Here is a 26601-nt window from a genome sequence, read left to right on the forward strand (position 1 = left end):
GGCACTGACTCTCACTGGGTTACTTTTCCACAAGCACTGACTCTCACTTGGGTACACTTCTACAGGCACTGACTCTCAATTGGGTGCACTTCTACAGGCACTGACTCTCACTTGGGTACACTTCTACAGACACTGTCTCTCACTGGGGTACATTTCCACATGCACTTACTCTGAATGTGTTGCACTTCTATTGGCAGTGAATCCTAATGGAGAGCCGCTCCCCAGCCACTGAATCTCACTGGGGTACACTTCCACTGACACTGAATCTCACTGGGGTACAATTCTACAGGCATTGAATCTGAATGGGGCAAACATCCACAGGCACTGACTCTCACTGTGGTACACTTCCACAGGCACTGACTCTGAATGGGGTAAACTTCCACAGGCACTAACTCTCACTGGGGTGCACTTCCACAGGCACTGACTCTCACTGGGGTACACTTCCACAGGCACTGAATCTGAATGGGGTAAACTTCCACAGGAACTAACTCTCACTGGGGTACACTTCCACAGGCACTGACTCTGAATGGGGTAAACTTCCACAGGCACTGACTCTGAATGGGGTACACTTCCACAGGCACTGAATCTGAATGGGGTAAACGTCCACAGGCACTGATTTTCACCGGGGGGACACTTCCACAGGCACTGAATCTGAATGGGGTAAACTTCCACAGGCACGGACTCTCACTTGGGTGCACTTCCACAGGCACGGACTCTCACTTGGGTGCACTTCCACAGGCACTGACTCTCACTGGGGTACACTTCCACAGGCACTGACTCTGAATGGGGTAAACTTCCACAGGCACTGACTCTGAATGGGGCAAATTTCCACAGTCACTGAATCTGAATGGGGTAAACTTCCACAGGCACTGTTTCTGAATGGCGTAAACTTCTAGAGGCAATGACTCTCACTGGGGTAAACGTCCACAGGCACTGACTCTCACTGGGGTACACTTCCACAGGCACTGAATCTGAATGGGGTAAACTTCCACAGGCACTGACGCTGAATGGCGTAAACTTCCAGAGGCAATGACTCTCACTGGGGTAAACGTCCACAGGCACTGAATCTCACTGGGGACACTTCCACAGGCACTGACTCTGAATGGGGTAAACTTCCACAGGCACTGTCCCACACTGGGATGCACTTCCACTGGCAATGACACTGAATGGGGTCAACTTCCACAGGCAAAGTCTCTCTTTGGTGCACACTTCCACATGCACTGACTCTGAATGGGGTAAACATTCACAGGCATTGACTCTCACTGGGGTACACTTCCACTGGCACTGAATCCGCATGGGGTAAACTTCCCCAGGCACTGACTCTGAATGTGTAAAGTTCCACAGGCACTGACACTGAATTGGTAACAGTTCCACAGGCAATAACTCTCAGTGGGGTACACTTCGACAGGCACTGAATCTGACTGGGGTACACTTCCACAGGCACTGTCTCTCACTGGGGTGCAGTCCCACAGTCTCTAGCTGTCACTTGGATAGCGTTCCCTCGGCACTGACTCGAACTGGGATACAATTCTGCAGGCACTGACTCTCACTAGGTTAAACTTCCATAGGCACTGACTCTCACTGGGGTGCACTTCAACAGGCACTGACTCTGAATGGGGTAAACTTCCACAGGCACTGACTCTGAATGGGGTACACTTCAACAGGCACTGAATCTGAATGGGGTAAACTTCCACAGGCACTGACCCTCACTTGGGTGCACTTCCACAGACACTGACTCTGAATGGGGTAAACTTCCACAGGCAATGATTGTCACTGGGGTGCACTTCCACAGACACTGACTCTGAATGGGGTAAACTTCCACAGGCATTGATTTTCACCGGGGGGACACTTCCACAGGCACTGAATCTGAATGGGGTAAACTTCCACAGGCACGGACTCTCACTTGGGTGCACTTCCACAGGCACTGACTCTCACTGGGGTACACTTCCACAGGAACTGACTCTGAATGGGGTAAACTTCCACAGGCACTGACCCTCACTTGGGTGCACTTCTTCAGGCACTGACTCTCATTGGGGTACACTTCCACAGGCACTGAATCTGAATGGGGTAAAATTCCATAGGCACTGACTCTCACTTGGGTACACTTCTTCAGGCACCGACTCTCACTGGGGAACATTTCCACAGGCACTGACTCTCACTGGGGTACATTTCCACAGGCACTAACTCTCACTTGGGTACACTTCTTCAGGCACTGACTCTCACTGGGGTACATTTCCACAGGCACTGACTCTCACTGGGGCACATTTCCACAGGCACTAACTCTCACTGGGGTACATTTCAGCAGGCACTGACTCTCACTGGGGTTCATTTCCATTGGCACTGACTCTCACTTGGGTACACTTCGACAGGCACTGACTCTCACTTGGGTACACTTCTGCAGGCACTGACTCTCACTGGTGTACCTTTCCACATGCTCTGCCTCTGAATGGGATACACTTCTATAGGCAATGACTCCTAATGGAGAGCCGCTCCCCAGCCACTGAATCTCACTGGGGTACACTTCTACAGTAACTGAAGCTGAATGGGGTAAACATCCTCAGGCACTGACTCTCACTGGGGTAAACATCCACAGGCAGTGACCCTGAATGTGCTAATCTTCCACAGGCACTGACTCTCACTTGGGTACACTTCGACAGGCACTGACTCTCACTGGTGTACATTTCCACATGCACTGACTCTCACTGGGGTACATTTCCACAGGCACAGACTCTCACTTGGGTAAACTTCTACAGGCACTGACTCTCACTGGGGTACATTTCCACAGGCACTGACTCTCACTTGCGTACAATTCTACAGGCACTGACTCTCACTTGGGTACGCTTCTACAGGCACTGATTCTCACTGGGGTACATTTTTACAGGCACTGACTCTCACTGGGTTACTTTTCCACAAGCACTGACTCTCACTTGGGTACACTTCTACAGGCACTGACTCTCAATTGGGTGCACTTCTACAGGCACTGACTCTCACTTGGGTACACTTCTACAGACACTGTCTCTCACTGGGGTACATTTCCACATGCACTTACTCTGAATGTGTTGCACTTCTATTGGCAGTGAATCCTAATGGAGAGCCGCTCCCCAGCCACTGAATCTCACTGGGGTACACTTCCACTGACACTGAATCTCACTGGGGTACAATTCTACAGGCATTGAATCTGAATGGGGCAAACATCCACAGGCACTGACTCTCACTGTGGTACACTTCCACAGGCACTGACTCTGAATGGGGTAAACTTCCACAGGCACTAACTCTCACTGGGGTGCACTTCCACAGGCACTGACTCTCACTGGGGTACACTTCCACAGGCACTGAATCTGAATGGGGTAAACTTCCACAGGAACTAACTCTCACTGGGGTACACTTCCACAGGCACTGACTCTGAATGGGGTAAACTTCCACAGGCACTGACTCTGAATGGGGTACACTTCCACAGGCACTGAATCTGAATGGGGTAAACGTCCACAGGCACTGACTCTGAATTGGTTACAGTTCCACAGGCAATGACTTTCAGTGGGGTACACTTCGACAGGCACTGACTCTGACTGGGGTACACTTCCACAGGCGCTGTCTCTCACTGGGGTACACATCCACAGGCACTGTCTCTGAATGGGATATACTTCCACAGGCACTGACTCTCACTGGAGTACTCTTCCACAGGCATTGACTCTGAATGGAGTAATCTTCCACAGGCACTGACACTCACTCGGGTCCAGTTCCACAGGGACTGACTCTCACTGGGGTGCACTTCCACAGGCACTGACTCTGAATGGGGTACACTTCCACAGGCACTGAATCTGAATGGGGTAAACTTCCACAGGCACTGACTCTGAATGGCATAAACTTCTAGAGGCAATGACTCTCACTGGGGTAAACGTCCACAGGCACTGACTCTCACTGGGGTACACTTCCAGAGGCACTGAATCTGAATGGGGTAAATTCCACAGGCACTGACTCTGAATGGCGTAAACTTCCAGAGGTAATGACTCTCACTGGGGTAAACGTCCACAGGCACTGACTCTCACTGGAGTACTCTTCCACAGGCATTGACTCTGAATGGGGTAATCTTCCACAGGCACTGACACTCACTCGGGTCCAGTTCCCCAGGGACTGACTCTCACTGGGGTGCACTTCCACAGGCACTGACTCTGAATGGGGTATATCAGGAATAAACGAATGATAAGAGTTAGAACATGGCCAATCAAGGATAGTAGTGGGAAGTTGTGTGTGGCATCAGAGGAGATAGGGGTAGCGTTAAATGAATATTTTTCGTCAGTATTTACAGTAGAAAAAGAAAATGTTGCCGAGGAGATTACTGAGATACAGCCTACTAGGCTAGATGGGATTGAGATTCACAAGGAGGAGGTGTTAGCAATTTTGGAAAGAGTGAAAATAGATAAGTCCCCTGGGCCAGATGGGATTTATCCTAGGATTCTCTGGGAAGCCAGGGAGGAGATTGCAGAGCCGTTGTTGTTGATCTTTATGTCGTCATTGTCGACAGGAATAGTGCCGGAGGACTGGAGGACAGCAAATGTTGTCCCCTTTTTCAAGAAGGGGAGTAGAGACAGCCCTGGTAATTATAGACCTGTGAGCCTTACTTAGGTTGTGGGTAAAATGTTGGAAAAGGTTATCAGAGACAGGATTTATAAACATCTTGAAAAGAATAAGTTCATTTGCGATAGTCAGCACGGTTTTGTGAAAGGTAGGTCGTGCCTCACAAACCTTATTGAGTTTTTCGAGAAGGTGACCAAACAGGTGGATGAGGGTAAACCCGTGGATGTGGTGTATATGGATTTCAGTAAGGCGTTTGAAAAGGTTCCCCACGGTAGGCTATTGCAGAAAATACGGAAGTATGGGGTTGAAGGTGATTTAGAGCTTTGGATCAGAAATTGGCTAGCTGAAAGAAGACAGAGGGTGGTGGTTGATGGCAAATGTTCATCTTGGAGTTTAGTTACTAGTGGTGTACCGCAAGGTTCTGTTTTGGGGCCACTGCTGTTTGTCATTTTTATAAACGACCTGGATGAGGGTGTAGAAGGGTGGGTTAATAAATTTGCGGATGACATGAAGGTCGGTGGAGTTGTGGATAGTGTCGAAGGGTGTTGTAGGGTACAGAGGGACATAGATAGGCTGCAGAGCTGGGCTGAGAGATGGCAAATGGAGTTTAATGCGGAGAAGTGTGAGGTGATTCACTTTGGAAGGAGTAACAGCAATGCAGAGTACTGGGCTCATGGGAAGATTCTTGGTAGTGTAGATGAGCAGAGAGATCTTGGTATCCAGGTACATAAATCCCTGAAAGTTGCTACCCAGGTTAATAGGGCTGTTAAGAAGGCATATGGTGTGTTAGCTTTTATTGGTAGGGGGATCGAGTTTCGGAGCCACGAGGTCATGATGCAGCTGCACAAAACTCTGGTGAGGCCGCACCTTGAGTATTGCGTGCAGTTCTGGTCACCGCATTATAGGAAGGATGTGGAAGCTTTGGAAAGGGTGCAGAGGAGATTTACTAGGATGTTGCCTGGTATGGAAGGAAGGTCTTACGAGGAAAGGCTGAGGGACTTGGGGTTGTTTTCGTTGGAGAGAAGGAGGAGGAGGAGAGGTGACTTAATAGAGACATACAAGATAATCAGAGGGTGAGATAGGGTGGATAGTGAGAGTCTTTTTCCTCGGATGAGGATGGCAAACACGAGGGGACATAGCTTTAAGTTGAGGGGTGAAAGATATAGGACAGATGTCAGAGGTAGTTTCTTTACGCAGAGAGTAGTAGGGGCGTGGAACGCCCTGCCTGCAACAGTAGTAGACTCGCCAGCTTTAAGGGCATTTAAGTGGTCATTGGATAGACATATGGATGTAAATGGAATAGTGTAGGTCAGATGATCGGCGCAACATCGAGGGCCGAAGGGCCTGGACTGCGCTGTAATATTCTAAATCTAATTCTAATTCTACACTTCCACAGGCACTGAATCGGAATGGTGTAAACATCCACAGGTACTGACTCTGAATGGGGTAATCTTCCTGAGGCAATGACTCTCACTGGGGTACACTTCCACAGGCACTGACTGTCACTGGGGTACACTTCCACAGGCACTGACTCTGAAAGGGGTAAACTTCCACAGGCACTGACTCTCACTGGGGTACACTTACACAGGCACTGAATCTGAATGGGGTAAACTTCCACAGGCACCGACTCTCACTTGAGATCACTTCTTCAGGCACTGACTCTCACTTGGGGACACTTCTGCAGGCACTGACTCTCACTGGTGTACCTTTCCACATGCTCTGCCTCTGAATGGGATACACTTCTATAGGCAATGACTCCTAATGGAGAGCCGCTCCCCAGCCACTGAATCTCACTGGGGTACACTTCTACAGTAACTGAAGCTGAATGGGGTAAACATCCTCAGGCACTGACTCTCACTGGGGTAAACATCCACAGGCAGTGACCCTGAATGTGCTAATCTTCCACAGGCACTGACTCTCACTTGGGTACACTTCGACAGGCACTGACTCTCACTGGTGTACATTTCCACATGCACTGACTCTCACAGGGGTACATTTCCACAGGCACAGACTCTCACTCGGGTAAACTTCTACAGGCACTGACTCTCACTGGGGTACATTTCCACAGGCACTGACTCTCACTTGCGTACAATTCTACAGGCACTGACTCTCACTTGGGTACGCTTCTACAGGCACTGATTCTCACTGGGGTACATTTTTACAGGCACTGACTCTCACTGGGTTACTTTTCCACATGCACTGACTCTCACTTGGGTACACTTCTACAGGCACTGACTCTCAATTGGGTGCACTTCTACAGGCACTGACTCTCACTTGGGTACACTTCTACAGACACTGTCTCTCACTGGGGTACATTTCCACATGCACTTACTCTGAATGTGTTGCACTTCTATTGGCAGTGAATCCTAATGGAGAGCCGCTCCCCAGCCACTGAATCTCACTGGGGTACACTTCCACTGACACTGAATCTCACTGGGGTACAATTCTACAGGCATTGAATCTGAATGGGGCAAACATCCACAGGCACTGACTCTCACTGTGGTACACTTCCACAGGCACTGACTCTGAATGGGGTAAACTTCCACAGGCACTAACTCTCACTGGGGTGCACTTCCACAGGCACTGACTCTCACTGGGGTACACTTCCACAGGCACTGAATCTGAATGGGGTAAACTTCCACAGGAACTAACTCTCACTGGGGTACACTTCCACAGGCACTGACTCTGAATGGGGTAAACTTCCACAGGCACTGACTCTGAATGGGGTACACTTCCACAGGCACTGAATCTGAATGGGGTAAACGTCCACAGGCACTGACTCTGAATTGGTTACAGTTCCACAGGCAATGACTTTCAGTGGGGTACACTTCGACAGGCACTGACTCTGACTGGGGTACACTTCCACAGGCGCTGTCTCTCACTGGGGTACACATCCACAGGCACTGTCTCTGAATGGGATATACTTCCACAGGCACTGACTCTCACTGGAGTACTCTTCCACAGGCATTGACTCTGAATGGAGTAATCTTCCACAGGCACTGACACTCACTCGGGTCCAGTTCCACAGGGACTGACTCTCACTGGGGTGCACTTCCACAGGCACTGACTCTGAATGGGGTACACTTCCACAGGCACTGAATCTGAATGGGGTAAACTTCCACAGGCACTGACTCTGAATGGCGTAAACTTCTAGAGGCAATGACTCTCACTGGGGTAAACGTCCACAGGCACTGACTCTCACTGGGGTACACTTCCAGAGGCACTGAATCTGAATGGGGTAAATTCCACAGGCACTGACTCTGAATGGCGTAAACTTCCAGAGGTAATGACTCTCACTGGGGTAAACGTCCACAGGCACTGACTCTCACTGGAGTACTCTTCCACAGGCATTGACTCTGAATGGGGTAATCTTCCACAGGCACTGACACTCACTCGGGTCCAGTTCCCCAGGGACTGACTCTCACTGGGGTGCACTTCCACAGGCACTGACTCTGAATGGGGTATATCAGGAATAAACGAATGATAAGAGTTAGAACATGGCCAATCAAGGATAGTAGTGGGAAGTTGTGTGTGGCATCAGAGGAGATAGGGGTAGCGTTAAATGAATATTTTTCGTCAGTATTTACAGTAGAAAAAGAAAATGTTGCCGAGGAGATTACTGAGATACAGCCTACTAGGCTAGATGGGATTGAGATTCACAAGGAGGAGGTGTTAGCAATTTTGGAAAGAGTGAAAATAGATAAGTCCCCTGGGCCAGATGGGATTTATCCTAGGATTCTCTGGGAAGCCAGGGAGGAGATTGCAGAGCCGTTGTTGTTGATCTTTATGTCGTCATTGTCGACAGGAATAGTGCCGGAGGACTGGAGGACAGCAAATGTTGTCCCCTTGTTCAAGAAGGGGAGTAGAGACAGCCCTGGTAATTATAGACCTGTGAGCCTTACTTAGGTTGTGGGTAAAATGTTGGAAAAGGTTATCAGAGACAGGATTTATAATCATCTTGAAAAGAATAAGTTCATTTGCGATAGTCAGCACGGTTTTGTGAAAGGTAGGTCGTGCATCACAAACCTTATTGAGATTTTCGAGAAGGTGACCAAACAGGTGGATGAGGGTAAACCCGTGGATGTGGTGTATATGGATTTCAGTAAGGCGTTTGAAAAGGTTCCCCACGGTAGGCTATTGCAGAAAATACGGAAGTATGGGGTTGAAGGTGATTTAGAGCTTTGGATCAGAAATTGGCTAGCTGAAAGAAGACAGAGGGTGGTGGTTGATGGCAAATGTTCATCTTGGAGTTTAGTTACTAGTGGTGTACCGCAAGGTTCTGTTTTGGGGCCACTGCTGTTTGTCATTTTTATAAACGACCTGGATGAGGGTGTAGAAGGGTGGGTTAATAAATTTGCGGATGACATGAAGGTCGGTGGAGTTGTGGATAGTGTCGAAGGGTGTTGTAGGGTACAGAGGGACATAGATAGGCTGCAGAGCTGGGCTGAGAGATGGCAAATGGAGTTTAATGCGGAGAAGTGTGAGGTGATTCACTTTGGAAGGAGTAACAGCAATGCAGAGTACTGGGCTCATGGGAAGATTCTTGGTAGTGTAGATGAGCAGAGAGATCTTGGTATCCAGGTACATAAATCCCTGAAAGTTGCTACCCAGGTTAATAGGGCTGTTAAGAAGGCATATGGTGTGTTAGCTTTTATTGGTAGGGGGATCGAGTTTCGGAGCCACGAGGTCATGATGCAGCTGCACAAAACTCTGGTGAGGCCGCACCTTGAGTATTGCGTGCAGTTCTGGTCACCACATTATAGGAAGGATGTGGAAGCTTTGGAAAGGGTGCAGAGGAGATTTACTAGGATGTTGCCAGGTATGGAAGGAAGGTCTTACGAGGAAAGGCTGAGGGACTTGGGGTTGTTTTCGTTGGAGAGAAGGAGGAGGAGGAGAGGTGACTTAATAGAGACATACAAGATAATCAGAGGGTGAGATAGGGTGGATAGTGAGAGTCTTTTTCCTCGGATGAGGATGGCAAACACGAGGGGACATAGCTTTAAGTTGAGGGGTGAAAGATATAGGACAGATGTCAGAGGTAGTTTCTTTACGCAGAGAGTAGTAGGGGCGTGGAACGCCCTGCCTGCAACAGTAGTAGACTCGCCAGCTTTAAGGGCATTTAAGTGGTCATTGGATAGACATATGGATGTAAATGGAATAGTGTAGGTCAGATGATCGGCGCAACATCGAGGGCCGAAGGGCCTGGACTGCGCTGTAATATTCTAAATATAATTCTAATTCAACACTTCCACAGGCACTGAATCGGAATGGTGTAAACATCCACAGGTACTGACTCTGAATGGGGTAATCTTCCTGAGGCAATGACTCTCACTGGGGTACACTTCCACAGGCATGGACTCTCACTGGGGGACACTTCGACAGGCACTGACTCTGAATGGGGTAAACTTACACAGGCACTGAACCTCACTTGGGTGCACTTCCACAGACACTGACTCTGAATGGGGTATACTACCACAGGCACTGACTGTCACTGGGGTACACTTCCACAGGCACTGACTCTGAATGGGGTAAACTTCCACAGGCACTGACTCTCACTGGGGTACACTTACACAGGCACTGAATCTGAATGGGGTAAACTTCCACAGGCACCGACTCTCACTTGAGATCACTTCTTCAGGCACTGACTCTCACTTGGGTACACTTCTACAGGCACTGACTCTCACTTGGGTACACTTCTGAAGGCAATGACTCTCACTGGTGTACCTTTCCACGTGCACTGACTCTGAATGGGGTACACTTCTCGAGGCAATGACTCCTAATGGAGAGCCGCTCCCCACTGGGGTAGTCATCTCACTGGGGTACACTTCTACAGGCACTGACTCTCACAGGGATACATTTCCACTGGCACTGACTCACACTGGGGGACACTTCCACAGGCACTGACTCTGAATAGGATAAACTTCCACAGGCACTGACTCTCACTGGGGTGCAATTCCACAGGCACTGTCTCTGAATGGGGTAAACTTCCAGAGGCACTGACTCTGAATGGGGTACACTTCTATAGGCATTGACTCTCACTGGGGTACATTTCCACAGTGACTGACTCTCACTGGTGTACATTTCCACAGGCACAGATTCTCAATTGGGTACACTTCTACAGGCACTGTCTCCCACTTGGGTACACTTCTACATTCACTGACTCTCACTGGGGTACATTTCCAAAGGCACTGACTCTCACTGGGGGACATTACCACATGCACTGACTCTCACTTGGGTACACTTCTACTGGCACTGACTCTCAAATGGGTACATTTACACATGCACTGACTCTGAATGGGGTAAACTTCCACAGGCACTGATCCTAATGGAGAGCCGCTTCCCAGCAACTGAATCTCACTGGGGTACACTTCTACAGGCACTGACTCTCACTTGGGTACACTTCTACAGACACTGTCTCTCACTGGGGTACATTTCCACATGCACTTACTCTGAATGTGGTACACTTCTATTGGCAGTGAATCCTAATGGAGAGCCGCTCCCCAGCCACTGAATCTCACTGGGGTACACTTCCACTGACACTGAATCTCACTGGGGTACAATTCTACAGGCATTGAATCTGAATGGGGCAAACATCCACAGGCACTGACTCTCACTGGGGTACACTTCCACAGGCACTGACTCTGAATGGGGTAAACTTCCACAGGCACTAACTCTCACTGGGGTGCACTTCCACAGGCACTGACTCTCACTGGGGTACACTTCCACAGGCACTGAATCTGAATGGGGTAAACTTCCACAGGAACTAACTCTCACTGGGGTACACTTCCACAGGCACTGACTCTGAATGGGGTAAACTTCCACAGGCACTGACTCTGAATGGGGTACACTTCCACAGGCACTGAATCTGAATGGGGTAAACGTCCACAGGCACTGACTCTGAATTGGTTACAGTTCCACAGGCAATGACTCTCAGTGGGGTACACTTCGACAGGCACTGACTCTGACTGGGGTACACTTCCACAGGCACTGTCTCTCACTGGGGTACACATCCACAGGCACTGTCTCTGAATGGGATATACTTCCACAGGCACTGACTCTCACTGGAGTACTCTTCCACAGGCACTGACTCTGAATGGGGTAAACTTCCACAGGCACTAACTCTCACTGGGGTGCACTTCCACAGGCACTGACTCTCACTGGGGTACACTTCCACAGGCACTGAATCTGAATGGGGTAAACTTCCACAGGAACTAACTCTCACTGGGGTTCACTTCCACAGGCACTGACTCTGAATGGGGTAAACTTCCACAGGCACTGACTCTGAAAGGGGTACACTTCCACAGAAACTGAATCTGAATGGGGTAAACGTCCACAGGCACTGACTCTGAATTGGTTACAGTTCCACAGGCAATGACTCTCAGTCGGGTACACTTCGACAGGCACTGACTCTGACTGGGATAGACTTCCACAGGCACTGTCTCTCACTGGGGTACACATCCACAGGCACTGTCTCTGAATGGGATATACTTCCACAGGCACTGACTCTCACTGGAGTACTCTTCCACAGGCATTGACTCTGAATGGAGTAATCTTCCACAGGCACTGACACTCACTCGGGTCCAGTTCCACAGGGACTGACTCTCACTGGGGTGCACTTCCACAGGCACTGACTCTGAATGGGGTACACTTCCACAGGCACTGAATCTGAATGGGGTAAACTTCCACAGGCACTGACTCTGAATGGCGTAAACTTCTAGAGGCAATGACTCTCACTGGGGTAAACGTCCACAGGCACTGACTCTCACTGGGGTGCACTTCCAGAGGCACTGAATCTGAATGGGGTAAATTCCACAGGCACTGACTCTGAATGGCATAAACTTCCAGAGGTAATGACTCTCACTGGGGTAAACGTCCACAGGCACTGACTCTCACTGGAGTACTCTTCCACAGGCATTGACTCTGAATGGGGTAATCTTCCACAGGCACTGACACTCACTCGGGTCCAGTTCCCCAGGGACTGACTCTCACTGGGGTGCACTTCCACAGGCACTGACTCTGAATGGGGTATATCAGGAATAAACGAATGATAAGAGTTAGAACATGGCCAATCAAGGATAGTAGTGGGAAGTTGTGTGTGGAATCAGAGGAGATAGGGGTAGCGTTAAATGAATATTTTTCGTCAGTATTTACAGTAGAAAAAGAAAATGTTGCCGAGGAGATTACTGAGATACAGCCTACTAGGCTAGATGGGATTGAGATTCACAAGGAGGAGGTGTTAGCAATTTTGGACAGAGTGAAAATAGATAAGTCCCCTGGGCCAGATGGGATTTATCCTAGGATTCTCTGGGAAGCCAGGGAGGAGATTGCAGAGCAGTTGTTGTTGATCTTTATGTCGTCATTGTCGACAGGAGTTGTGCCGGAGGACTGGAGGACAGCAAATGTTGTCCCCTTGTTCAAGAAGGGGAGTAGAGACAGCCCTGGTAATTATAGACCTGTGAGCCTTACTTAGGTTGTGGGTAAAATGTTGGAAAAGGTTATCAGAGACAGGATTTATAATCATCTTGAAAAGAATAAGTTCATTTGCGATAGTCAGCACGGTTTTGTGAAAGGTAGGTCGTGCATCACAAACCTTATTGAGTTTTTCGAGAAGGTGACCAAACAGGTGGATGAGGGTAAACCCGTGGATGTGGTGTATATGGATTTCAGTAAGGCGTTTGAAAAGGTTCCCCACGGTAGGCTATTGCAGAAAATACGGAAGTATGGGGTTGAAGGTGATTTAGAGCTTTGGATCAGAAATTGGCTAGCTGAAAGAAGACAGAGGGTGGTGGTTGATGGCAAATGTTCATCCTGGAGTTTAGTTACTAGTGGTGTACCGCAAGGTTCTGTTTTGGGGCCACTGCTGTTTGTCATTTTTATAAACGACCTGGATGAGGGTGTAGAAGGGTGGGTTAGTAAATTTGCGGATGACACGAAGGTCGGTGGAGTTGTGGATAGTGTCGAAGGGTGTTGTAGGGTACAGAGGGACATAGATAGGCTGCAGAGCTGGGCTGAGAGATGGCAAATGGAGTTTAATGCGGAGAAGTGTGAGGTGATTCACTTTGGAAGGAGTAACAGCAATGCAGAGTACTGGGCTCATGGGAAGATTCTTGGTAGTGTAGATGAGCAGAGAGATCTTGGTATCCAGGTACATAAATCCCTGAAAGTTGCTACCCAGGTTAATAGGGCTGTTAAGAAGGCATATGGTGTGTTAGCTTTTATTGGTAGGGGGATCGAGTTTCGGAGCCACGAGGTCATGATGCAGCTGCACAAAACTCTGGTGAGGCCGCACCTTGAGTATTGCGTGCAGTTCTGGTCACCACATTATAGGAAGGATGTGGAAGCTTTGGAAAGGGTGCAGAGGAGATTTACTAGGATGTTGCCTGGTATGGAAGGAAGGTCTTACGAGGAAAGGCTGAGGGACTTGGGGTTGTTTTCGTTGGAGAGAAGGAGGAGGAGGAGAGGTGACTTAATAGAGACATACAAGATAATCAGAGGGTGAGATAGGGTGGATAGTGAGAGTCTTTTTCCTCGGATGAGGATGGCAAACACGAGGGGACATAGCTTTAAGTTGAGGGGTGAAAGATATAGGACAGATGTCAGAGGTAGTTTCTTTACGCAGAGAGTAGTAGGGGCGTGGAACGCCCTGCCTGCAACAGTAGTAGACTCGCCAACTTTAAGGGCATTTAAGTGGTCATTGGATAGACATATGGATGTAAATGGAATAGTGTAGGTCAGATGATCGGCGCAACATCGAGGGCCGAAGGGCCTGTACTGCGCTGTAATATTCTAATTCTAATTCTAATTCTACACTTCCACAGGCACTGAATCGGAATGGTGTAAACATCCACAGGTACTGACTGTGAATGGGGTAATCTTCCTGAGGCAATGACTCTCACTGGGGTACACTTCCACAGGCACGGACTCTCACTGGGGGACACTTCGACAGGCACTGACTCTGAATGGGGTAAACTTCCACAGGCACTGAACCTCACTTGGGTGCACTTCCACAGACACTGACTCTGAATGGGGTATACTACCACAGGCACTGACTGTCACTGGGGTACACTTCCACAGGCACTGACTCTGAATGGGGTAAACTTCCACAGGCACTGACTCTCACTGGGGTACACTTACACAGGCACTGAATCTGAATGGGGTAAACTTCCACAGGCACCGACTCTCACTTGAGATCACTTCTTCAGGCACTGACTCTCACTTGGGTACACTTCTACAGGCACTGACTCTCACTTGGGTACACTTCTGAAGGCAATGACTCTCACTGGTGTACCTTTCCACGTGCACTGACGCTGAATGTGGTACACTTCTCGAGGCAATGACTCCTAATGGAGAGCCGCTCCCCACTGGGGTAGTCATCTCACTGGGGTACACTTCTGCAGGCACTGACTCTCACAGGGGTACATTTCCACTGGCACTGACTCACGCTGGGGGACACTTCCACAGGCACTGACTCTGAATGGGATAAACTTCCACAGGCACTGACTCTCACTGGGGTGCAATTCCACAGGCACTGTCTCTGAATGGGGTAAACTTCCAGAGGCACTGAATCTGAATGGGGTACACTTCTATAGGCATTGACTCTCACTGGGGTACATTTCCACAGTGACTGACTCTCACTGGTGTACATTTCCACAGGCACAGATTCTCAATTGGGTACACTTCTACAGGCACTGTCTCCCACTTGGGTACACTTCTACATTCACTGACTCTCACTGGGGTACATTTCCAAAGGCACTGACTCTCACTGGGGTACATTACTACATGCACTGACTCTCACTTGGGTACACTTCTACTGGCACTGACTCTCAAATGGGTACATTTACACATGCACTGACTCTGAATGGGGTAAACTTCCACAGGCACTGATCCTAATGGAAAGCCGCTTCCCAGCCACTGAATCTCGCTGGGGTACACTTCTACAGGCACTGACTCTCACTTGGGAACACTTCTGCAGACACTGTCTCTCATTGGGGTACATTTCCACATGCACTTACTCTGAATGTGGTACACTTCTATTGGCAGTGAATCCTAATGGAGAGCCGCTCCCCAGCCACTGAATCTCACTGGGGTACACTTCAACTGACACTGAATCTCACTGGGGTACAATTCTACAGGCATTGAATCTGAATGGGGCAAACATCCACAGGCAGTGACTGTCACTGGGGTACACTTCCACAGGCACTGACTCTGAATGGGGTAAACATCCACAGGCACTAACTCTCACTGGGGTGCACTTCCACAGGCACTGACTCTCACTGGGGTACACTTCCACAGGCACTGAATCTGAATGGGGTAAACTTCCACAGGAACTAACTCTCACTGGGGTACACTTCCACAGGCACTGACTCTGAATGGGGTAAACTTCCACAGGCACTGACTCTGAATGGGGTACACTTCCACAGGCACTGAATCTGAATGGGGTAAACGTCCACAGGCACTGACTCTGAATTGGTTACAGTTCCACAGGCAATGACTCTCAGTGGGGTACACTTCGACAGGCACTGACTCTGACTGGCGTACACTTCCACAGGCACTGTCTCTCACTGGGGTACACATCCACAGGCACTGTCTCTGAATGGGATATACTTCCACAGGCACTGACTCTCACTGGAGTACTCTTCCACAGGCATTGACTCTGAATGGAGTAATCTTCCACAGGCACTGACACTCACTCGGGTCCAGTTCCCCAGGGACTGACTCTCACTGGGGTGCACTTCCACAGGCACTGACTCTGAATGGGGTATATCAGGAATAAACGAATGATAAGAGTTAGAACATGGCCAATCAAGGATAGTAGTGGGAAGTTGTGTGTGGAATCAGAGGAGATAGGGGTAGCGTTAAATGAATATTTTTCGTCAGTATTTACAGTAGAAAAAGAAAATGTTGCCGAGGAGATTACTGAGATACAGCCTACTAGGCTAGATGGGATTGAGATTCACAAGGAGGAGGTGTTAGCAATTTTGGACAGAGTGAAAATAGATAAGTCCCCTGGGCCAGATGGGATTTATCCTAGGATTCTCTGGGAAGCCAGGGAGGAGATTGCAGAGCAGTTGTTGTTGATCTTTATGTCGTCATTGTCGACAGGAGTTGTGCCGGAGGACTGGAGGACAGCAAATGTTGTCCCCTTGTTCAAGAAGGGGAGTAGAGACAGCCCTGGTAATTATAGACCTGTGAGCCTTACTTAGGTTGTGGGTAAAATGTTGGAAAAGGTTATCAGAGACAGGATTTATAATCATCTTGAAAAGAATAAGTTCATTTGCGATAGTCAGCACGGTTTTGTGAAAGGTAGGTCGTGCATCACAAACCTTATTGAGTTTTTCGAGAAGGTGACCAAACAGGTGGATGAGGGTAAACCCGTGGATGTGGTGTATATGGATTTCAGTAAGGCGTTTGAAAAGGTTCCCCACGGTAGGCTATTGCAGAAAATACGGAAGTATGGGGTTGAAGGTGATTTAGAGCTTTGGATCAGAAATTGGCTAGCTGAAAGAAGACAGAGGGTGGTGGTTGATGGCAAATGTTCATCCTGGAGTTTAGTTACTAGTGGTGTACCGCAAGGTTCTGTTTTGGGGCCACTGCTGTTTGTCATTTTTATAAACGACCTGGATGAGGGTGTAGAAGGGTGGGTTAGTAAATTTGCGGATGACACGAAGGTCGGTGGAGTTGTGGATAGTGTCGAAGGGTGTTGTAGGGTACAGAGGGACATAGATAGGCTGCAGAGCTGGGCTGAGAGATGGCAAATGGAGTTTAATGCGGAGAAGTGTGAGGTGATTCACTTTGGAAGGAGTAACAGCAATGCAGAGTACTGGGCTCATGGGAAGATTCTTGGTAGTGTAGATGAGCAGAGAGATCTTGGTATCCAGGTACATAAATCCCTGAAAGTTGCTACCCAGGTTAATAGGGCTGTTAAGAAGGCATATGGTGTGTTAGCTTTTATTGGTAGGGGGATCGAGTTTCGGAGCCACGAGGTCATGATGCAGCTGCACAAAACTCTGGTGAGGCCGCACCTTGAGTATTGCGTGCAGTTCTGGTCACCACATTATAGGAAGGATGTGGAAGCTTTGGAAAGGGTGCAGAGGAGATTTACTAGGATGTTGCCTGGTATGGAAGGAAGGTCTTACGAGGAAAGGCTGAGGGACTTGGGGTTGTTTTCGTTGGAGAGAAGGAGGAGGAGGAGAGGTGACTTAATAGAGACATACAAGATAATCAGAGGGTGAGATAGGGTGGATAGTGAGAGTCTTTTTCCTCGGATGAGGATGGCAAACACGAGGGGACATAGCTTTAAGTTGAGGGGTGAAAGATATAGGACAGATGTCAGAGGTAGTTTCTTTACGCAGAGAGTAGTAGGGGCGTGGAACGCCCTGCCTGCAACAGTAGTAGACTCGCCAACTTTAAGGGCATTTAAGTGGTCATTGGATAGACATATGGATGTAAATGGAATAGTGTAGGTCAGATGATCGGCGCAACATCGAGGGCCGAAGGGCCTGTACTGCGCTGTAATATTCTAATTCTAATTCTAATTCTACACTTCCACAGGCACTGAATCGGAATGGTGTAAACATCCACAGGTACTGACTGTGAATGGGGTAATCTTCCTGAGGCAATGACTCTCACTGGGGTACACTTCCACAGGCACGGACTCTCACTGGGGGACACTTCGACAGGCACTGACTCTGAATGGGGTAAACTTCCACAGGCACTGAACCTCACTTGGGTGCACTTCCACAGACACTGACTCTGAATGGGGTATACTACCACAGGCACTGACTGTCACTGGGGTACACTTCCACAGGCACTGACTCTGAATGGGGTAAACTTCCACAGGCACTGACTCTCACTGGGGTACACTTACACAGGCACTGAATCTGAATGGGGTAAACTTCCACAGGCACCGACTCTCACTTGAGATCACTTCTTCAGGCACTGACTCTCACTTGGGTACACTTCTACAGGCACTGACTCTCACTTGGGTACACTTCTGAAGGCAATGACTCTCACTGGTGTACCTTTCCACGTGCACTGACTCTGAATGGGGTACACTTCTCGAGGCAATGACTCCTAATGGAGAGCCGCTCCCCACTGGGGTAGTCATCTCACTGGGGTACACTTCTACAGGCACTGACTCTCACAGGGGTACATTTCCACTGGCACTGACTCACACTGGGGGACACTTCCACAGGCACTGACTCTGAATGGGATAAACTTCCACAGGCACTGACTCTCACTGGGGTGCAATTCCACAGGCACTGTCTCTGAATGGGGTAAACTTCCAGAGGCACTGACTCTGAATGGGGTACACTTCTATAGGCATTGACTCTCACTGGGGTACATTTCCACAGTGACTGACTCTCACTGGTGTACATTTCCACAGGCACAGATTCTCAATTGGGTACACTTCTACAGGCACTGTCTCCCACTTGGGTACACTTCTACATTCACTGACTCTCACTGGGGTACATTTCCAAAGGCACTGACTCTCACTGGGGTACATTACCACATGCACTAACTCTCACTTGGGTACACTTCTACTGGCACTGACTCTCAAATGGGTACATTTACACATGCACTGACTCTGAATGGGGTAAACTTCCACAGGCACTGATCCAAATGGAGAGCCGCTTCCCAGCCACTGAATCTCACTGGGGTACACTTCTACAGGCACTGACTCTCACTTGGGTACACTTCTACAGACACTGTCTCTCACTGGGGTACTTTTCCACATGCACTTACTCTGAATGTGGTACACTTCTATTGGCAGTGAATCCTAATGGAGAGCCGCTCCCCAGCCACTGAATCTCACTGGGGTACAGTTCCACTGACACTGAATCTCACTGGGGTACAATTCTACAGGCATTGAATCTGAATGGGGCAAACATCCACAGGCACTGACTCTCACTGGGGTACACTTCCACAGGCACTGATTCTGAATGGGGTAAACTTCCACAGGCACTAACTCTCACTGGGGTGCACTTCCACAGGCACTGATTCTCACTGGGGTACACTTCCACAGGCACTGAATCTGAATGGGGTAAACTTCCACAGGAACTAACTCTCACTGGGGTACACTTCCACAGGCACTGACTCTGAATGGGGTAAACTTCCACAGGCACTGACTCTGAATGGGGTACACTTCCACAGGCACTGAATCTGAATGGGGTAAACGTCCACAGGCACTGACTCTGAATTGGTTACAGTTCCACAGGCAATGACTCTCAGTGGGGTACACTTCGACAGGCACTGACTCTGACTGGCGTACACTTCCACAGGCACTGTCTCTCACTGGGGTACACATCCACAGGCACTGTCTCTGAATGGGATATACTTCCACAGGCACTGACTCTCACTGGAGTACTCTTCCACAGGCATTGACTCTGAATGGAGTAATCTTCCACAGGCACTGACACTCACTCGGGTCCAGTTCCACAGGGACTAACTCTCACTGGGGTGCACTTCCACAGGCCCTGACTCTGAATGGGGTACACTTCCACAGGCACTGAATCTGAATGGGGTAAACTTCCACAGGCACTGACTCTGAATGGCGTAAACTTCTAGAGGCAATGACTCTCACTGGGGTAATCGTCCACAGGCACTGACTCTCACTGGGGTACACTTCCAGAGGCACTGAATCTGAATGGGGTAAGAACATAGAACATAGAACATAGAAAATACAGCACAGAACAGGCCCTTCGGCCCACGATGTTGTGCCGATCCTTTGTCCTCTGTCAAGGACAATTTAATCTATACCCCATCATTCTCCTTTATCCATATACCTATCTAAAAGCCGTTTGAAAGTCCCTAAAGTTTCTGACTCAACAACGTCCCCTGGCAAGGCATTCCATGCCCCGACCACTCTCTGGGTAAAGAACCTTCCCCTGACATCCCCCTTATATCTCCCACCCTTCACCTTAAATTTATGACCCCTTGTAACGCTTTGCTCCAGTCGGGGAAAAAGTTTCTGACTGTCTACCCTATCTATTCCCCTGATCATCTTATAAACCTCTATCATGTCACCCCTTATCCTTCTCCGTTCTAATGAGAAGAGGCCTAGAATGTTCAGCCTTTCCTCGTAAGACTTATTCTCCATTCCAGGCAACATCCTGGTAAATCTCCTCTGCACCCTCTCCAAGGCTTCCACATCCTTCCTAAAATGAGGCGACCAGAACTGCACACAGTACTCCAAATGAGGCCTTACCAAGGTCCTGTACAGCTGCATCATCACCTCACGGCTCTTAAATTCAATCCCTCTGCTAATGAACGCTAACACCCCATATGCCTTCTTCACAGCCCTATCCACTTGAGTTGCAACTTTCAACGATCTATGCACATAGACCCCAAGGTCTCTCTGCTCCTCCACATGCCCAAGAACCCTACCGTTAACCCAGTATTTTGCATTCGTGTTTGTCCTTCCAAAATGGACGACCTCACACTTTTCAGGGTTAAACTCCATCTGCCACTTTTCAGCCCAGCACTGCAACCTATCCAAGTCCCTTTGCAGACGACAATAGCCCTCCTCGGTATCCACAACTCCACCAACCTTTGTATCATCTGCAAATTTACTGACCCACCCTTCGACTTCCTCATCCAAGTCGTTAATAAAAATCACAAACAGGAGAGGACCCAGAACTGATCCCTGTGGCACGCCACTGGTAACTGGGCTCCAGGCTGAGTATTTACCATCTAAGACCACTCTCTGCCTTCTATCAGTTAGCCAATTCTTAATCCAACTGGCCACATTCCCCACTATCCCATGCCTCCTGACTTTCTCCATAAGTCTACCATGGGGGACCTTATCAAATGCCTTACTAAAATCCATGTACACCACATCCACTGGTTTACCCTCATCCACTTGCTTGGTCACCTGCTCAAAGAATTCAATCAGGCTTGTGAGGCAAGACCTACCCCTCACAAAACCGTGCTGACTGTCCCGAATCAAGCAGTGTCTTTCCAGATGCTCAGAAATCCTATCCCTCAGCACCTTCTCCATCAACTTGCCTACCACCGAAGTAAGACTAACTGGCCTGTAATTCCCAGGGTTGTTCCTATTCCCTTTCTTGAACAGGGGCACAACATTTGCCACCCTCCAATCACCTGGTACCACCCCCGTCAACAGAGAAGATGAAAAGATCATTGCCAGCGGCTCTGCAATTTCATCCCTTGCTTCCCATAACATCCTTGGATATACCCCGTCAGGCCCGGGAGACTTGTCTATCTTCAAGTTATTCAAAAACCCCAACACATCTTCCCTCCTAACGAGCACTTTCTCGAGCTTACCAGTCTGTTTCACACCGTCCTCTTCAGTAATACACCCCTTCTCATTCGTAAATACCGAAGAGAAGTACTCATTCAAAACCTCACTTATCTCTTCCGGCTCAACACACAGTCTCCCGCTATTGTCCTTGACCGGACCTACGGTCCCCCTAGTCATCCTCATATTTCTGACATACGCGTAAAAGGCCTTGGGGTTTTCTTTTATCCTACCCGCCAAGCATTTTTCATGCCCTCTCTTAGCTCTCCTAATCCCTTTCTTCAGATCCTTCCTGGCCATCTTGTATCCCTCCAGAGCTATGCCTGTGCCCTTTTTCCTCAACCTTATATACGCATCCTTCTTCTTCCTAACAAGACTCTCAACCTCTCTTGTCAACCACGGTTCCCTCACATGACCATCCCTTCCCTGTCTGACAGGGACATGCTTATCAATGGCCCCTACTATCTGCTCCTTGAAAAAGTTCCACATTTCGACCGTGCCCTTCCCTGCCAGCATATGCTCCCAACTTATGCTCCTCAGTTCCTGCCTGACAGCATCATATCTACCCTTCCCCCAATTGTAAACCTTGCCCTGTTGCACATACCTATCCCTCTCCATTACCACAGTGAATGCTACAGAATTGTGATCACTATCTCCAAAGTGCTCGCCCACCAACAGCTCTATCACTTGCCCTGGTTCATTACCTAGTACCAAATCCAATATTGCCTCCCCTCTGGTCGGGCAGTCTACATACTGAGTCAGAAAAGCTTCCTGGACATACTGCACAAACACTACCCCATCCAAACTATTCGATCTAAAGAGTTGCCAATCAATATTTGGGAAGTTGAAATCCCCCATAATTACTACCCTGTGACTTCTGCTCCTTTCCAAAATCTGTTTCCCAATCTGCTCTTCCACCTCCCTGCTGCTATTGGGGGGCCGATAGAAAACTCCCATCAAGGTGACTGCTCCTTTCCTGTTCCTGACCTCAACCCACAGTGCCTCAGTCGGCAGATCCTCCTCGAAAATTCTTTCAGCAGTTGTTACACTATTTCTAACTAACAATGCCACCCCCCCACCTCTTTTACCACCATTCCTAATCTTATGAAAACATCTATAACCAGGTACCTCCAAGAACCATTCCTCCCCCTCACCTATCCACGTTTCAGTGATGGCAACAACATCGTAGTCCCAAGTGCCCATCCACGCCTTCAATTCACTCACCTTATTCCTGATGCTTCTTGCGTTGAAGTATACGCACTTTAACCCTTCTCCGTGCCCATCTGTCCTCTGCGACAGTGCTACCTTCCCCAATACCTCACTACACTCTTTGTCTTTCTGAGTGGACCCACTGGTCCCTGGACTACAAGTCCGGTTCCCATCCCCCTCCCAAACTAGTTTAAACCCTCCCGAACAGTACTAGCAAACCTCCCTCCCAGGATATTGGTGCCCCTCTGGTTCAGATGCAGCCCGTCCTGTTTGAACAGGTCCCATCTTCCCCAGAATGCAGTCCAATTATCCAAGAACTGGAAGCCCTCCCTCCTACACCATTCCTGCAGCCACGTGTTCAGCTGTGCTCTCTCCCTATTCCTAGCCTCACTATCACGTGGCGCCGGCAACAAACCAGAGATAACAACTCTGTCCGTCCGAGCTTTCAGCTTCCAGCCTAACTCCCTAAACTCACTTCTAACATCTGTGCCACCCTTCCTTCCTACGTCGTTGGTGCCAATGTGCACCACGACCTCTGGCTGCTCCCCCTCCCCTTTAAGGATCCTGAAGACGCGATCACAAACATCACGGACCCTGGCACCAGGGAGGCAACAAACCATCCGTGCGTCTCGCTTGCGCCCACAGAACCGCCTGTCGGTACTCCTCACCATCGAGTCCCCGATGACTAGTGCTCTCCCGTTCTCCCTCCTTCCCTTCTGAGCCACAGTGCAGGCCCCCGTGCCAGAGGCCCGTTCACTGCAGCCTGCCCCCGATAGGCCGTCCCCCCCAACAGTATCTAAAACTGTATACTTGTTGTTGAGGGGAACGACCACAGGAGATCCCTGCACTGACCTCTTCCCACCTCTAACTGTTACCCAGCTGCCTTTGTTTTGTGGAGTAACGACATCCCTGTAGCTTCTATCTATCACCCCCTCAGCTTCCCGAATGATCCTCAGTTCATCCAGCTCCAGCTCCAGTTCCCTAACACGGTCTGATAGGAGCTGGAGACGGATGCACTTCCAGAAGGTGAAGTCGGCAGGGTCACCGGAGGTGACCTCTGCTCCGCACCTTTAAAGAAAATACCTACCCAGGAGTCCTTGCTGCCGACCAGCTTCCGGTTCCTCCCGCGCCAAAAGTAACTTGAACACAAGGAAAACAGTAAGTACAACTTTTAAAACACAGCTCCTGGTGCCTTCACTTACCCACCGAAGAGTCGCTACCTTCTCCTGCTGCTCCGCCGGGAAATGAGGTAAATTCCACAGGCACTGACTCTGAATGGCGTAAACTTCCAGAGGTAATGACTCTCACTGGGGTAAACGTCCACAGGCACTGACTCTCACTGGAGTACTCTTCCACAGGCATTGACTCTGAATGGGGTAATCTTCCACAGGCACTGACACTCACTCGGGTCCAGTTCCCCAGGGACTGACTCTCACTGGGGTGCACTTCCACAGGCACTGACTCTGAATGGGGTATATCAGGAATAAACGAATGATAAGAGTTAGAACATGGCCAATCAAGGATAGTAGTGGGAAGTTGTGTGTGGAATCAGAGGAGATAGGGGTAGCGTTAAATGAATATTTTTCGTCAGTATTTACAGTAGAAAAAGAAAATGTTGCCGAGGAGATTACTGAGATACAGCCTACTAGGCTAGATGGGATTGAGATTCACAAGGAGGAGGTGTTAGCAATTTTGGACAGAGTGAAAATAGATAAGTCCCCTGGGCCAGATGGGATTTATCCTAGGATTCTCTGGGAAGCCAGGGAGGAGATTGCAGAGCCGTTGTTGTTGATCTTTATGTCGTCATTGTCGACAGGAGTTGTGCCGGAGGACTGGAGGACAGCAAATGTTGTCCCCTTGTTCAAGAAGGGGAGTAGAGACAGCCCTGGTAATTATAGACCTGTGAGCCTTACTTAGGTTGTGGGTAAAATGTTGGAAAGGTTATCAGAGACAGGATTTATAATCATCTTGAAAAGAATAAGTTCATTTGCGATAGTCAGCACGGTTTTGTGAAAGGTAGGTCGTGCATCACAAACCTTATTGAGTTTTTCGAGAAGGTGACCAAACAGGTGGATGAGGGTAAACCCGTGGATGTGGTGTATATGGATTTCAGTAAGGCGTTTGAAAAGGTTCCCCACGGTAGGCTATTGCAGAAAATACGGAAGTATGGGGTTGAAGGTGATTTAGAGCCTTGGATCAGAAATTGGCTAGCTGAAAGAAGACAGAGGGTGGTGGTTGATGGCAAATGTTCATCCTGGAGTTTAGTTACTAGTGGTGTACCGCAAGGTTCTGTTTTGGGGCCACTGCTGTTTGTCATTTTTATAAACGACCTGGATGAGGGTGTAGAAGGGTGGGTTAGTAAATTTGCGGATGACACGAAGGTCGGTGGAGTTGTGGATAGTGTCGAAGGGTGTTGTAGGGTACAGAGGGACATAGATAGGCTGCAGAGCTGGGCTGAGAGATGGCAAATGGAGTTTAATGTGGAGAAGTGTGAGGTGATTCACTTTGGAAGGAGTAACAGCAATGCAGAGTACTGGGCTAATGGGAAGATTCTTGGTAGTGTAGATGAGCAGAGAGATCTTGGTATCCAGGTACATAAATCCCTGAAAGTTGCTACCCAGGTTAATAGGGCTGTTAAGAAGGCATATGGTGTGTTAGCTTTTATTGGTAGGGGGATCGAGTTTCGGAGCCACGAGGTCATGATGCAGCTGCACAAAACTCTGGTGAGGCCGCACCTTGAGTATTGCGTGCAGTTCTGGTCACCGCATTATAGGAAGGATGTGGAAGCTTTGGAAAGGGTGCAGAGGAGATTTACTAGGATGTTGCCTGGTATGGAAGGAAGGTCTTACGAGGAAAGGCTGAGGGACTTGGGGTTGTTTTCGTTGGAGAGAAGGAGGAGGAGGAGAGGTGACTTAATAGAGACATAAAAGATAATCAGAGGGTGAGATAGGGTGGATAGTGAGAGTCTTTTTCCTCGGATGAGGATGGCAAACACGAGGGGACATAGCTTTAAGTTGAGGGGTGAAAGATATAGGACAGATGTCAGAGGTAGTTTCTTTACGCAGAGAGTAGTAGGGGCGTGGAACGCCCTGCCTGCAACAGTAGTAGACTCGCCAACTTTAAGGGCATTTAAGTGGTCATTGGATAGACATATGGATGTAAATGGAATAGTGTAGGTCAGATGATCGGCGCAACATCGAGGGCCGAAGGGCCTGTACTGCGCTGTAATATTCTAATTCTAATTCTAATTCTACACTTCCACAGGCACTGAATCGGAATGGTGTAAACATCCACAGGTACTGACTCTGAATGGGGTAATCTTCCTGAGGCAATGACTCTCACTGGGGTACACTTCCACAGGCACGGACTCTCCCTGGGGGACACTTCGACAGGCACTGACTCTGAATGGGGTAAACTTCCACAGGCACTGAACCTCACTTGGGTGCACTTCCACAGACACTGACTCTGAATGGGGTATACTACCACAGGCACTGACTGTCACTGGGGTACACTTCCACAGGCACTGACTCTGAATGGGGTAAACTTCCACAGGCACT

The sequence above is a fragment of the Heterodontus francisci genome, chromosome 43 (genome assembly GCF_036365525.1).
Source record: "Heterodontus francisci isolate sHetFra1 chromosome 43, sHetFra1.hap1, whole genome shotgun sequence".
NCBI lineage: Eukaryota > Metazoa > Chordata > Chondrichthyes > Heterodontiformes > Heterodontidae > Heterodontus > Heterodontus francisci.